Consider the following 15,804-nt stretch of genomic DNA (forward strand, 5'->3'; position numbering starts at 1 on the left):
TGTTTCATACTTTTCTGACATTAAAATTTTCTTTATTTTATAAAGTGATGGCAATAGTAGATAACTTCTTTTTTTTTTTTTTTTTTTTTTTTTTTTGAGTAGGAGTCTTGTTCTATCACCCAGGCTGGAGTGCAGTGGCTCCATCTTGGTTCACTGCAACCTCTGTCTCCTGGGTTCAAGTGATTCTCATGCCTCAGCCTCCCAAGTAGCTGGGATTACAGGTGTGTGCCATCATATCCGGCTAATTTTTTGTATTTTTAGTAGAGACAGGGTTTCACCACGTTGGCCAGGCTGGTCCCAAACTCCTGACCTCAAGTGATCCGCCCAACTCGGCCTCCCAAAGTGCTGGGATTACAGGCGTGAGCCACCGTGCCCAGCCATAGGTAACCATTTTTTAATGTTCTTACTTGGAAAAATAAACAATTGATGATGCTGTGGATGCTGCATGGGAATTTTTAAAAGGTTGACTAGGCCAAGCTTTACAAGTCTGGAAATCACAGAAAGAAAGGCCACAGTGGACACTGTGAAGGACAAAGAAGTATGGCTCCTTCTCTCCAAGACTAAGCACTTCCTTTGGGAAGATTAGACATTTGGGCAAAATAGCTGGCAGACAGTTAGCTCGCAAAGCAGTATTAGATAAGCGGGAGCTGTCATGATAGGTGTAATTTAATAAACATATTCAAAAAAATTTACCGTCCTGAGGTAAAGAAGGGTTGACCAAGATTTCAGAAGAAACAAATACAAGTAAACTTTCTTTTTTTTTTTTCTTTCCATATTTTATTTTAGGTTCAGGGGTATATGTGAAGGTTTATTATATAGGCAAACTGTGTGTCATGGGGGTTTGGTGTACAGATAATTTTGTCACCTATGTAATAAGCACAGTACCCAGTAGGATACTGGATACTATCCTCACTCTCCTCCCACCCTCCACTCTCAAATACGGCCCTGTGTCTTTGTTCTTCTCTTTATGTCCATGTGTACTCAATGTTTAGCACCTACTTATAATTGAGAACATGTGGCACTTGGTTTTTTTGTTCCTGCATTAATTTGCTTAGGATAATGACCTCCAGCACCATCCATGTTGCTGCAGAGGCCATGATCTCATTTTTTAATAGCTGTGTAATATTCAATGGTGTATATGTACCACATTTTCTTTATCCAGTCCACCCACTGATGGGTGTCTAGGTTAATTCCATGTCTTTGCTATTGTGAATAGTGCTGCAATGAACACACATGTGCATGTGTCTTTATGGTAGAAAGATTTATATTCATTTGGGTATATACCAAATAATGAAAATGGTGGGTCAAATGGTAATTCTGTTTTAAGTTCTTTGAGAAATCTCCAGATGGCTTTCCACAGTGGCTGAACTAATTTACATTCCCACCAATTGTGTCTAAGTGTTCCCTTTTCTCCACAAGGTTGCTAACATCTATTATGTTTTTGATGTCTTAATAATAGCCATTCTGACTGGTGTGAGATGGTATCTCATTGTGGTTTTGATTTGTATTTCTCTAATGATTAGTGATGTTGAGCATTTTCTCATATGCTTGTCAGCCATGTGTATGTCTTCTTTTGAGAAGTGTCTGTTCATGTCCTTTGCCCATTTTTTAATAGGATTGTTTTTTCTTGTAAATTTGTTTATGTTCCTTATAGGTTCTGGATAGTAAACCTTTGTTGGATGCATAATTTGCAATTATTTTCTCCCATTCTTTAGGTTGTCTGTTTATTCTGTTGATAGTTGCTTTTGCTGTGTAGAAGCTCTTTAACTAGGCCTCACTTGTCTATTTTTGTTTTTGTTGTAATTGCTTTTGGAGTCTTCTCCATAAAGTATTTGCCTTGGCCAATGCCCAGAATGATATTTCCTAGATTTTCTCCAAGGGTGTTTATAGTTTTAGGTTTTATATTTAAGTCTTTAATCCACATTGGTTGATTTGTGTATATGGTATAAGGAAGGGGTCTGGTTTCAATCTTCTGTATATGGTTAGTCAGTTATTCCAGCAGCATTTACTGAATAGGGAATCCTTTCCCCATTGCTTGTTTTTGTGGGCTTTGTCAAAGATCAGAAGGTTGTGGGTGTGCAGCTTTATTTCTGGGTTCTCTAACCTGTTCTATTGGTCTATGTGTCTATTTTTGTACCAGGACCATGCTGTTTTATTTACTGTGGCCTTGTACAGTTTGAAGTTGGGTAGTGTGATACCTCCAGCTTTTTTTTTTTTTTTTTTTTTTTTTTTTGCTTAGGATTGCTTTGACTATTTGGCTCTCTTTTGGTTCCAAATGAATTTTAGAATTTTTTTTTAATTCTGTGAAAAATATCATTGGTAGTTTGATAGGTATAGCACTGAATCTGTAAATAGCTTTCATTAGTATGGCTATTTTAACAACATAGATTCTTCTTATCCGTGAGCATGGAATGTTTTTCCATTTGTTTGTGTCATCTATGATTTCTTTCAGTAGTGTTTTGTAATTCCTATTGTAGAGATCTTTCACCTCCCTGGTTAGTTATATTCCTAGATATTTTATTCTTTTTGTGGCTATTGTAAATGGGATTGCTTTGTTGATTTGGTTCTCAGCCTGGACATTATTGGTGTATAGAAATGCTACTAACTGCTGGGTCCGATGGTTCATGCCTGTAATCCCAGCACTTTGGGAGGCCGAGGTGGGCAGATCACGAGGTCAGGGGTTTGAGACCAGCCTGACCAACATGCTGAAAGCCTGTTTCTACTAAAAATACAAAAGTTAGTTAGTGTGGTGGCACGTGCCTTTAATCCCAGCTACGCAGGAGGCTGAGGCAGGAGAATCGCTTGAATCCAGGAGGCAGAGTTTGCAGTGAGTTGAGATTGTGACACTGCACTCCAGCCTGGGCAACAGAGCAAGACTCCATCTCAAAACAAACAAAAAAAAAGAAATGTTAATTTTCATACATTGGTTTTGTATCCTGAAACTTTGCTGAAGTTGTTTATTAGATTTAGGAGCCTTTGGGCAAAGACTGGAGTTTTCTAGGTATAGTATTATATTGTCTGAGAGATATCCTCTATTTCTATTTGGATGCCTTTTGTTTCTTTCTCTTGCCTGATTGCTCTGGCTAGGACTTCTAGTACTATGTTGGATAGGAGTGGTGAGAGTGGGCATCGTTGTCTTGTTCCAGCTTTCAAGGGAAATGCTTCCAGCTTTTGCCCATCCAGTATGACGTGGGCTGTGGGTTTGAAATAGATAGCTCTTACTATTTTGAGATATGCATTTTTGATGCCTGGTTTGTTGAGGTTTTTTTTTTTTTAACATGAAGGAATGTTGAATTTTATTGAAAGCCTTTTCTGCATCTATTGAGATAATCATGTGGTTTTTGTTTTTAGTCCTTTTTATGTGATGAATCATATTTATTGACTCGCATATGTTATGCCAAACTTGCATCCCAAGAATAAGGCCTACTTAATCATGGTGGATTAACTTTTTTGACATGCTGCTGGATTCAGATTCTCACAAGTCCAGATTTCATTTAGTTGCCTTTGTCAGTTTTGCTCTTTGATACTAGAAATGAAGTTGGAAGGGGTAAATTAAAAATAATTGGTGTTCAAGGAAGAGAGCTAAAATTTGGGCTACTCCGTGATGTATCAGTGAGCTTTTGCTGTGTAACAAAACATCCTAAAACTTAGTGGTTTAAAACAACAACCATTTATTAGGTCATAATTCTGTGAGTCAGTTGGGTAATTCTTCTAGTTTGGAGCTAGTTTAGCTAATCTTGGCTGGGCTCACTCTTATATCAACAGTCAGCTGGTGGATTGGCTGGTGGCTGGATTATCTAATATGACCTCACTCACATGTCTGGCAGCAGACTGGCTGTGGGTTGGTACAATAGAGAGGACTGGATCAAATGTTTTCATTCATGAAGCAAGTTAGTGCAGGGTTCCTCATGAGGAAGCTACAGTATTGCAAGAGTGGCAAGAGAAAGCAAGCCCCAATTGTAAGTGCTTTTCAAGTCTACTTGCATCCTGTTTGCTATTGTCCTGTAGGCCAAAGCAAGTTACGTAGCTAAACCTAGAGTCAGGGTGGGAGAGAGTACCATGGAATGGATAGAGAGGTCATGGATAGAGAGAGCTGTGAACAAATGAAGGGCCATCACTTCAACAATCTGCCACAGCTGTTGATAATATCCTAGTAATGGTTTTATCAAATCACGAGATGTTTTTTGTCAAAACTGCTTAACAATTTATTTCAGATGAGACCAGAAGTATAAATGAAGCACAGAATTGTAGAATTGTAGAGTTGGAAACAAATTTACAGATGACCTAGTCTAGCCCTGTCATTTAACAGAAAAGAAAATGGGGACCCAAAGAATTTAAATGACTTGCCCAAAGGGACAGAGCTAGGTACTGATAAATATTTTAAACATCCATGCCTATATGCTAACAATTTAATAACCTAGGGTGAGAGGTACAACTCCATCACTGATATTTGAATACCTGGGATAAGGTGAGGCTAGCAGAGTGAAACAAGATAGATTCAGTCCCTGCCTTCATGGAGCTTATGGTCTAGCCAGGTGACACAGACAAGAAAATGGGTAATTAAAAAGTAGTGTGCTATTGTTGTACCAGAGAAGTACAGGATGTTATGAGATATCGGGGGGCATGAATTATGAAGGAGCAGGGGGCTATCCATTAGTTGTCAAGGCTTTTCACACATAAACTTATTATTTCTCTTTACAACCCAATGAGACAGGTATGATGAGTATCCCTCTGTTCTAGGAAAATATCCTGTGGCATAGAGAGGTTAAGTGACTTGCTCAAGGTCACATAACTGGTAAGTGGCTGAGCTGGAATTTGTCCTCAGAGTACCTCTCTGACCCTAGAGCCCACATTCTGCCTATGGAAATGGAATAAGAAAAATGAATGGAGTCCAAGGACTATTCAGACAGGATGATCAGGCCAAGAACAGGATCTCCAGACAGATATTTTAAATTCTATTCCCTAGACGTGACCTTGAGATATCACAAGATTTAACCTCTGTGAGTGATGAGTGTCATTGCGTATGTGCATGTGCTCACATGCTGGCCTGTGTCCATCTGCGCCCAAGTCTAGGCAGAGTTTAACTTTCATGGCTCTCTATATAAATTGTTCCATATGGTGGAGTTCAGCAGCTTTCTTTGTTCCTTTGACCATTAACTATATCTATATCCATATCCATCCATTCATCCATCCTATTTTCTGTCTACCTGGAATCTTCTGACTCCTTCCTATCCCAGGACTGGGTGATTTTGATTGTATTTCTGCTGTCTATTTACTTTCTTTCCTTCTGTTAGTGGGCTCTGCATTCTCATCACCAGAGGCTCTCTTCTCTTGCCAGGGGAGATGGCCCCTCTCTACTTTTCTCCTCCTATACCTTAGGCATTTGTTGTGTTCCCTGTGACAGATAATACTGTATAGGAGAGCAAAGAAAGACTTCCTCAACAATAGCTAATCAATCAGAGAGATAAAGCTATTTTTACTGGAAGTAAGATATGCCAGGGAAGGAAAGGGATCCTAATAAATTATTTAAGATTGAGCTCAGATATTCACTTGTGGGGAGTGTGTGTGTGTGTGTGTGTGTGTGTGTGTGTGTGTGCGCGCGCGCGCGCACAAGCGCGCGCACGAGAGAAAGAGAGAGAGAGAGAAAGAGAGAGAGAGATACTGTTAGGGAGAGATTTAGATCTTACATTTCACTAAAAGGCAAAGGCCATCTAGTTTCTGATTTTGGTTTTTCAAGTCTTCTGTATCTCTATATTGTTTTTTTGCTTTCTGCTCCTGTTGAAATGCAAAGACATGTCCTTACTACAACCAAGAAAAGCCCCTCTATGTTAGTTTTCGGTTACTACCATAACAAATTACCACAGACACAGTGACTTAAACAGCATAGATTTATTATCTTACAGCTCTGTAGGTTGAAATTCCCACAGGGGTCTCATTGGGCTAAAATCAGTGTTGCCGGGTCTGCATTCCCTTCTGGAGGCTAGAGGGGAGGTTCTGTTTCCCTGCTCATTTGGGTTGTTGCGCTGCATTCAATTCCTTGTGATTACAGAACTGATGTCCTGTGTCCTTGATGAACTCCAGCTGGGTTGGTCTCCAGCTTCTAGTGGCAACTGTATTCCTGGGCTCCTGGCCTTCTTTCTCCATTTCAAAGCTAGCAAACATGGGTTGAGTCCCTCTCATAGTTTGAATCTCTCCTTCTTTGGCTTTATCTCTGACTCACTCTTCTGTCTTCCTCTTCCACTTTTAAGGAATCCACTCATTTGATTTGATTGAGTCTGCCTAGATAACCCAGGATAATATTTTCATCTCAAGGTCTTTAACCTTAACCATATCTGCAAAGTCCCTTTGCCAAGTAAGACAACATAGTCACAGGTTCCAAGGATTAGGGCATGGACATTTTCTGCGGTCATTACATATAACACCTTGCCTCTTTTTCTGCTTTTCCCTCTCTTTCTTCCTCATCTTTCTTCTCCCTTTCATTCTTTCCTTCTTTCTTTTTTTTTTATTATTATACTTTAGGTTTTAGGGTACACGTGCAAAATGTGCAGGTTTGTTACATATGTATCCACGTGCCATGTTGTTTTGCTGCACCCATTAACTCGTCATTTAGCATTAGGTATATCTCCTAATGCTGTCCCTCCCCCCTCCCCCCACCCCACAACAGTCCCCGGAGTGTGATGTTCCCCTTCCTGTGTCCATGAGTTCTCATTGTTCAATTCCCACCAAATGAAGATGAGAGAGAGAGCGCATGCGCATGAGAGAGAAAGTGTGTGTGTGTGTGTGTGTACTATCTACTAAGTAACAGGCACTGCACAGGGCACTGGCTAAAAAAGATGAATTAGTTATAGCCTCTGCTCTCAGAGAGCTTACAATTTATTGGGAGAATTCATTTTAATAAAAGATAAAAATCAAGACAAGGTATTAGGTGGTATACGTTTCTTATACATTTAATCTCTTTAATCACTTCCTCTGAATATTCAGATCTTCTTATCCTAAGAATAAACACTCTAAACACTGGCAAGTGAATTAATAAAGAGATTCGCACAATGGCAGAAGGTTTCTAAAGCCTTACCTCTACCAGACAATAGGACATATGCAGTTTAAAAGCTATGCAGTTTATCATAAGTCAGTGTAAATGTACCATAAACTCCATGTAGTCTGAGATGTCTTCCAATCCCTCTTCACTAAGGAAATGGTGGAGTTCCTTGGTCAGGGATAGGTAAAGAAATGTTTCTGCCTTCTTAAACCTGGGTTTCTTTCTTCTTTATTTCTGTATTTTCTGTATTGGTTCAGTTGGTTCTGTATTTTCTGCAGGCAAAAATTTCTCCCTTTTCCTTCTCAGCCAAACTTCTTAATTCAGTTTATTCTAACAAATACAGAGTCCCTATATATGCTAGATACTTACTTGGTGCTGGAGGTACAAAGATGAGAGAGAGTCCCTGTTCTTGAAAGCAAAATCCATTTCTGTTGCTTTGACAGCCTAGTGATCACTCACATTTTGTATTTGACCTTTTCCCCTTTTATCCCTCTCAGCCAAACCTCCCCAACCTGTTTGGTTAGTGTACACTGCCGTGTGCTGAGATATTTCTTCCCTCAGCCCTTGGGCAGTCTGGCAGAGCCCTGGGTTCCATTTACTCTGGTGTTCCATACAAAAATTATTTTCTGTGTGTGCCATGATTTGAAAATCTGAGAAGCAATACTCTAAGCCGATAGTTGTCAGGTGGAGTACCCAGACCAGCAACATTGGCATCTTTGGAAAGTTGTTAGAAATCCAAATTCCTGGAGCCCTCAGGCCTATAGTCCCACCTTCTTCAGAGGGTGAGGCCCAAGGATCCCTTGAGGGGCCAGGAGTTTAAGTCCAGCGTGGGCAACATAGTGAGACCCCATCTTTGGGGGAAAATAAACAGAAAAAGAAATAAATGCAAATTCCCAGACCCCACCCTAGACCTGTCGAATTGGTAACCCTGGGAGTGGGGCCAGAAATCCGTATTTTAATAAGTGCTCTAGAGGACTCTCATGCTCCTTAAAGTCTGAGACGCACTGCACTAAGCCACATTCCCGGTGGTCACCTATGACAAAAATTCATTTTGCCATTTTCATCTCAGTTCTCACCCACATTAACTTCTCTGCCGTATTTGACTCTTCTCAAAAGCTCATCTTTCCTGGCTCCTGTGACACTTCATTCCTCTGGTCCTCCTACTCTCTTTCTCTCAGATGATTTTTCTCAGTATCTTTGGTTGGCTCGTCTTTCTCTGCTCCTCCTGTAAATGTAGTCACTTCTCAAAGTCCTGCCCTCAGTCCCTCTTCTCTTGCTGTCCTTGGGTGATTCCATTTACTCCCCTCATCTCTTTTCTTCAGGTGGAGAGCTCCCAACTCCTACCTCTCTGCTAAGATCGAATGCTGTATTTCCATCTCCTCTTCCGCTTCTGCCCTGGCCTATCAACAGAGCTCAGGCAAACACACGATTAGTTTTCATTTACAGGGCAAAGTCTGCTTTTCCTCCTAGGTCCCTTAGCCTTAAAAACTAGTTCTCAAATGGGATTGTAGAGTCATTCTCAGCTCCTTCCCATCCCCAAGCCCCCCACTCTGAGCTCACCCTATCCTTCACAGAGGATCTCGTCATGCTAATTCAGTCTCCCCAAATCTCTGTACTTTGTCCTTTCCTCTCAAGCCCATTGTCTTTTTTTGGCTCTCATCTTCTCTCACCTAGGAATTTGTAACAAGTTTTGATGGGCTTCACTTGCCTCCAATCCCTCTCCACTTAGTATCTTCTCAAAACACAGATCTGATGATAAAAGAAAATTTGATCAACACTTCTTTGTTTAAAGTTTTTACCGTGTGGTCCCAATGGACCCTTTACATTGCATTCATCACTATGGCATCCTATCATACTCTACTTTTTTCTCCTGCCTCCCTAGAAAGAACACTCACTGTTTCCCAAACATACCAGGTACCTCTAGACTCCATGCCATTGCCCAGGCTGTTCCTCAGCCTTGCGTTCTCCAGCCCAGTCGACTCTGCTTGTCGACATCCACATGTAACCTTCAGGGTGCAGGTTGTGTCCAGAGGATGACGCCTCCTCTGAGGGGATTTCCCTGACTTCCCAGTTGGACTTAATCCCTCTTCCTCTGTGCTCCCCCAGCATTTCCGCAGAGCTCTGTGAGTGCTTAACTCACTTCTCCGTGCATTGGAGTCAGCTATTTAAATCTCTCTCTCCTCCACTGGGTCACCTAATACATGACAAGGAGGTCTTAGTCGTCACTGCATCCCCCACAGCACATACTAGGTTCCCAAGGGTTGTCTGCTGAATTGGCCTGATTTTGTTGAAATGGTGCAGCAGTGAAATGGTGACCTGTCCCCTGAGGGGTCATCTCTTGGGTCAGTGCTTGTCAGGACCCCTGGAGTCAGGCTTGACTGAGAATGCCCAGAGTGCAGCAGGGAAGGACAGTTCACAGGAGACCTGCAGCAGTCTTGTTCTGCCCTCCCTCTGCCTCCTGTTCCCTCCCTCCAGAGACGGCCCTTGCTTGAGATTGCTCTTCCCATCATTAGCTGTGTTTGTGGAGAGTTCCCCAGCTGCAGCTTCCTTTGGTCTTCTCTGTCTTCCATGGTTTGTTGATTTACTTCCCTGTCAGCCTCTTTCTCTGGCTGTGGTTGGAAATAGAGCTGGTGACTGTAAGCTCCGGGCCTGTGCAGTGAACCTGCCTCGTGCATGGCAGGTCCAGGAGACTGTGGGATCCATGTGAAGGGTCACCTCTCCACTCCAAAGCTGCTCTGGGCTCTGGCCCAAACTGTCCAAGAGGTTTTGTCCTGACTCTCCAAATGGACCTTTAGAGACAGAAGCGTCACATTCTCCCCATTTCTCCATGATGCTTCCTCTTGCGCCTGTTCTTGCCACCACCACCCCCTGGCCACACAATGGGCAGGTGGTCGAGGGGACAGTCAGGCTTGTTTGCAGCAGAGGGTGACAAATGACACAGAACATTTCATGCATTACACCCTTTCATGCCTAATTTTTTTTTTTTTGCCTCTTTGAGAAAGTTGGAGCTGTGCGTGATATAAATTGCCTTAGCCATTGCTGAAATCCTAAGCAAAAGTGGCCTTGTTGGTTATGAAAGGAGAGCGACAACCTTGAAGCCAGGCTAGGAATATGGGGCTTTATCTTTCCCCCTTCACCAACTCTCATAAAGCAACCACTTTCACCCTGGAATGTCTTGAGCAAAAGCAGGTTATCCTTTCTCCCACAAGCCAGTTACCCCACTTCGCCTCCTTGTGTCCCAGGTGATCTCCTCCCTCCCTCACCTCCCCCTCTGCCGTCCCCTCTGAACTCTGCCTCTCCCTGAATTCTGGAGAGCCACCAGCCCCTCGGAGGCAGCTGCCCGTGAGCGAGCTGGCAGCGGGAGAGCCACACAGGCAGTGCCATCCTGCTGGAGCCTGCGGTCCTCCCCCGACTCTGCGTGGCAGTGCGCATCATCTGTCAGAGTGCCCCTCTCCCCTCCCTCTGCTTCCCCACCCGCTCCCCTGCCGCTCACTCGCTCTTTCCCTTTTCATGAGATGCAGAGCCTGGAGAAGAGCGGAGCCGGCGGGAGCAGCATGTTGCAGCCGCTATTCTAGGGGCGCTGGGTGAAGTGGGCTGCCCTCTGCCACCCTCTCCCAGGTGCCAGGAGGAGGTGGCTGACTCTGTCACTCAGGGCCTCACCGAACCATGCCCAGCTGGGGCCCGCACCAGCAACACCTTCCCAGCTGTGCTGCCCACCGCCAGGCAGGTAAGAAAGAGCAGCTGCTTCTATCAGGGCCTGAGTGGGTCCCTGGGCAGGTCAGCCCAGGCTGTAAGTCTTGCTGAGAGGTGCAGGACACTGCAGGGCAGAAAAGGTTCTGGCCTCCTGTCATTGTCCCCATTTACTCTCTGACTCCTCAGAGCTATTAAGCCCGCCAACCCTGCCAGGAGCAAGGGTGTAGAAATATGCCTGTTCTTCCCAGTTAGCAGGTGCTAAGCCTCAAATGTCCTTTTTGTTCTCCATCCTCCTTCCTCAACCCCAACTCCTCAGGTCCCCTAAAACCTGCTTTCTGTTCAAAGGTGATCCTGTTTCTTCCCTCAGCTCCCTTAGGGGGCTCTGAAAATATTGTAGGTTGATATCTGGACGATAACACTGTCTCTTTATTTTTAGTTTCATTCATGTCTTTTTCTGCTGTTGTTTTAAATGGGTTGCTTGCACAGCAGTCTGGCAGCACACAGAATCTGTTTTGTTTCCAGTACATGTGCAGGTCTTTGGTGTTGCTGGTGACTAACGTTGGTGACACATTCCGATGCAGAAGGACTCACAATCACAATGAGTTGGAGGGAGATTAAAATTGGAGGTCACCAATTTCTAAGCAGTGAGTTGAGGGCACAGTTGCCTCCTACAGGGACTGAAGAGTCCGTGGCATCAGCTAAATGGGTCCTTCTCAGCACTGTCTAGTCAGTGACTTTTTTTTTTTTTTTTTTTTTGAGCACTGGGAAAAGGGTTGCTCTTCTCTTTCTGTGATAGAGTGGTGACTCAATATCAACCTATTGTTGAACTACATACTGAGAACCTGGCTTGCAAGTGTTTGTAGGTCCTGACCTTGGGGTGCTTACAGTCTAATGAAATAATGAAGGAAAGCTTACCCCATCCTGAAGTCTGGGTTAATTCTGGATTATTTGTTCCTATAGATTTGAAGAACTTTAGAGTTTTCCTGGAAAATGGAGGAGGCGCTGGCAAGTGGGAGTGAGATAACTGTATTCATGAGATCATAGTAGTGCTTGGTTACAGTTAAAAGCTCTGAACATGCAACATGGTATTACGCTGATGATGGCTGTTATTATTTTGAGAATGAGAGTCCGGTGAGCAATCACTCCAGTAAACTAGTCTTTATTAACTGTTTGCTCCACCCATTCTTAGAGCAGGTTTCCTGAAAGAAGTGTGTGTTAGACTGGAAAATTGATGAGTGAGTGGGGAGTAGAGTGTGTAGTGTGGCCCACATCTCACCATGGCCAGGTCAAGGTAAGCCTCCCCTGGGAATCACATCCTTCTAGCTTCTTCTTTGTTTAAAAATTTTTTCCACATAGTGTCTAACACACAAAGGGATCTGAAAACTTGCTCTTATTCTTGTCCAGGTAAACGAAACATGCCAGTTAGGTGAAGGTCTTTCTCCTGTGGGTCAGTGAACTCTGACCTGGAAAACATGGTTCCTTAGTCACAACAGCCATGCCACTACAGCTAGGGGCTCTTAGAGGACAGAGCAAGAGTGTGGATGGACAGCTGAACCAAACCCTCATATTCCTGTTAAGAAAACCTCTCCAAGTGTGGATCTCAGCTATGGGTCAGCAGCAGCATGAGCTGAATAGGCAGAGTTGGGGTGAAAAAAGTACTGGAGGTCTTGGGTTCAAGTCTTCCTAGGGCCATTAATTGAATTACCCTGGGCCCTCCACTCAGGGCCACTGAGCAGCTTCATCTGTAAAATGAGAGTGATAACAAGTGTCTGGCTCACTTTCAAAGGAGCTTGTGAGGATAAGCTGAAAGGAATGATAGCTCCCAATGGTCAAGATGTGCTGAACAACTTTGCCAGGTACTTGCCCCACATGATGCTGTTTAATTCTCCCAACTTCCTGGAACAAATTGAGGCTCAAGGGGGGTAAAAAAACTCAATGAAGTTCAGCCAGAGAAGTGAAAGCACCTGTCCTTGTATCATCATCCCCATTTACTCTCTAACAGACTCTTCAGAACCTTTAAGCCCACCACTCTTGCCAGGAGCAAGGGTGCAGAAATATGCCTGTTCTTCCTACTTAGCAGGTGCTAAGCCTCAAATGTCCTTTTTGTTCTCCATCTTCCTTTCTCAGTCCCAACTCCAACTTGTGACTTGTAATTATAAGTAACAAAACTCACATTTGTATAGCACAACCCAACTTGTGACTGCACTATACAAATGTAAGTTTTGTTACGTATAATGACTTTATGGCTTAGAACAATTTTCCTGTCCATTCTATTCCAGGCTCTCTGTTTTGTGCTTTCTGGTTTCTTCTTTGTCCAAACACCTACATTTCTAGAGATGTCAGAAATGCTTCCTTGCTTCCCCTCTGTGCCTGGGGGTATTTTTCACTGTCCAAGAAACATCAGCAGCATCATCTGAACCTTTGCTAGTGTTCTCTATATGGAATTTGTCAATGTTCTCTGTATGGAATTTCCCAAAGGCTTTTGAATTCAGTAGTAAAAGGTTCTAGAAGGAAGAGGGTCTCAGAAAAGCTGAGTGGCTTAAGGTAGATTCCTCCCAGGGCCTTGTCTCTCAAGGAAAAGTGTCAAGGGGAATTTGCTCAGCATCTCCGTGCATCAGAGTGCACCCACACAGCCCTCGTCCCTCCTCCCGCCCCCAGCACAGACATTAACGTGCATCAGCACATGCCCGCAAGCAAGGCGTCTCACTGAGTGCTCTCAGTTCCCAATTCTCTGTGAATTTCGGAGCAGATACCAGTGGGAGAACTGTCCCCAGAGTCCCGGGCTCCACTCCACTATTCCCTGCTGCTGTTGCTGTGGCTGAACCCCACTCCTGGGTCCGATGGCTGTGGATTCTCCTTGCTGTGTGATTCTAGGTGTCTGGCTAGAATGGAGCTAGGAGGGAGGACATGAAAGCCATTGCCTGAAGTCATTAAAAATGGAGGATTAGAAAGAGCTTATTTTATATTCAGAGGAGGGGGAGAGTGCTGAAGCTGCTCTCTGCCCACAGCTGTAGACTGTGATGGAAACGGTAAAGCTTTTGTTACTATCTGAGAAGGGAAAGAGATTGATAACCAGCACCCTGGCACTGAGAGATAGGAGGGAAAGCCACATTTTAGTTGTGGCAGGGTTTCATGCTTGCCTCTCAGCTCCATGGCTTTGAAAACTACATCCCTCTGCTTCTCCGCCTTTGGCCCTCCTGTCCCGTCCGTGCAGCCTCCACACCTCTCCCCACTGGGTGTGGGGCTTCTGCCTTCTCGGACTCTGATGTTCTCCCTGTGACTTAATGTTTTCATAAGCCTAAGTGATGTACATCCCATGTTTACTTATATATTTCACTGAATTCTTGCAGTAACACAGGAAGTGGGCATTGCCTTAGTAATTCTGATTTCAGAGAGGAGAAGGCAAGGTCCTAAGCCAAGGAGAGCCTGCCATAAAGGGGCAGAGTTGGAGCTTGAACCCTTGTTGCTGACCCTGGAGCCTGTGCCACTCTGTGACCCCACGCTGTCTCTGTTGGCCAGCATCCTACACCAAACATAGTTTCCTCACCTACCTGCTGGGGGGCTCATGTCAGCTCAACATACATTAACTGAGCCTCTTCCTGTTGCCGGGGACTGTGCTACATTTTGGAGGTGTAGAGATGAAAAATATACCTTTTACCTAGGCAATGTACATAGGGAATGTAATGTACCCATGCCTGGGACCTTGCTTGGCACATAGGAGACACTTAAATATTAGTCAAATGACTGAATGAATGAATGAATGAACCCATGCTCCCTGCCCTTGATGAACTTAGGGTCTGGTTAGGAGAAGAGAGTTGCAGGTACCTAGCTATGCCAGGTGCTGACATAGAGACGTGTGCCTGGAAGCCATAGGAGCACAGAGGGCACTTCCTGAACTTGGGTGTTCAGGTGAGGCTTTTGGAGAAGTCGTCCTGAAGTGCAGCTTAAGGATGAGCAGGACTCACTCAGATCAAGGACATTCTGGGCAGAGGAAATGGAATAAAGGAGGCCCAAAGCCATGGAACTCTGTGATGTGTGCTCATGATTGTCGAAAGTGTAGAGTTATTGGGGCCTGAAGGGCAAGCCAGGGAAGTGGTAGGTGACTCTCAAGGTAGCCAGACCTTGGGGAGTTTGTGTATCAGGATCCTTCTTAAGCTGGAACTTTATCCCTAGAATAGAAGGGCTTAAAGGTTTTGAGGAGAAGGAAATGCAGTCATGTTTGTGACTAACCAGGTGATTATGGCTGCAGATTGGAGCTGAATTTAAGAAAATAGGCTATCTCATGGAGACCAGAGACTGTGAGGACATGAACCAGGACCATGAGGACATGAGCCAGAGCAGTGGTAGCAAGGATGGAGGGGAGGAGACAGATTTGAAAACTATGAAAGATTTAATCAGTATGATTTGGTAATTGGTTGTCGACAGGAGATGAGAGAAAGGGAGTTGCCTGTAATTACTTTCCTATTTCTGGCTTGAGTTACTCAGTAGATGGTGGTGCCAGAAACTGAGATCAGCAATTCCAGAGGAAGCCAAGGTTTATATGTGTGTGTAGGGGGTGCGGGTCGGGTGGGAGGTGGGTGTGGTGAGGGTGGCAGATAAAATGGGCCAAGAAAAGATGGGAATATGATGTGTCCATTATTTAGATATATTTGCAGTTGTTGGGCCTGTAGGACATCTGAGGGGTATGTTCAGCAACTCAAGGGCTGTCGGAGTCTACATGATTGGGAGCTATTGGGGTCTACCTGTTGGGAGAGGGGCTAGAGTTGGAGAAAAATATTTAGAAATGGTCAATATACCCAATGTAGTTAGGACTATGGGCAAAGATGAGATTGCCCAAGTAGCATGCAAGGTGAGAGAGGCAGGAAGCTAAGATTGGAGAGGAAAGAAAATACCAGTGTTTATGGGGTGGACAGAGGAGGAGGAGCCAGCAAAGGAGACCAAGGGGAAGGGCAGCCAGGGGAGTGTAATGTTTGGAAGTCGAAGGAGAGAGATGCAAGAAATGAATGGTCACCATGGCAAAGGCAGCAAAGAGGTTCATAAAGACAAGTACTGAAACATTTGCACTTGGACCTCAC

General features: G+C 44.1%; 1 protein-coding gene across 2 annotated transcripts in view; it reads left to right on the forward strand.

Moving 5' to 3' along the window:
- The first annotated feature begins 10,527 nt into the window (after positions 1–10,527).
- Positions 10,528–15,804, forward strand: part of RGS8 (regulator of G protein signaling 8) — a 43,127-nt gene continuing 37,850 nt past the window's right edge. Inside the window, exon 1 of one of the 2 annotated variants that reach the window (XM_032137048.2) lies at positions 10,528–10,763. The gene's annotated coding sequence lies outside the window, so the exon portion shown is untranslated. The remainder of the gene's footprint in view (positions 10,764–15,804) is intronic. The other variant, XM_058430810.1, reaches the window with a different exon arrangement.

Source organism: Hylobates moloch, unplaced genomic scaffold (genome assembly GCF_009828535.3).
Source record: "Hylobates moloch isolate HMO894 unplaced genomic scaffold, HMol_V3 SCAFFOLD_18, whole genome shotgun sequence".
Taxonomy (NCBI): domain Eukaryota; kingdom Metazoa; phylum Chordata; class Mammalia; order Primates; family Hylobatidae; genus Hylobates; species Hylobates moloch.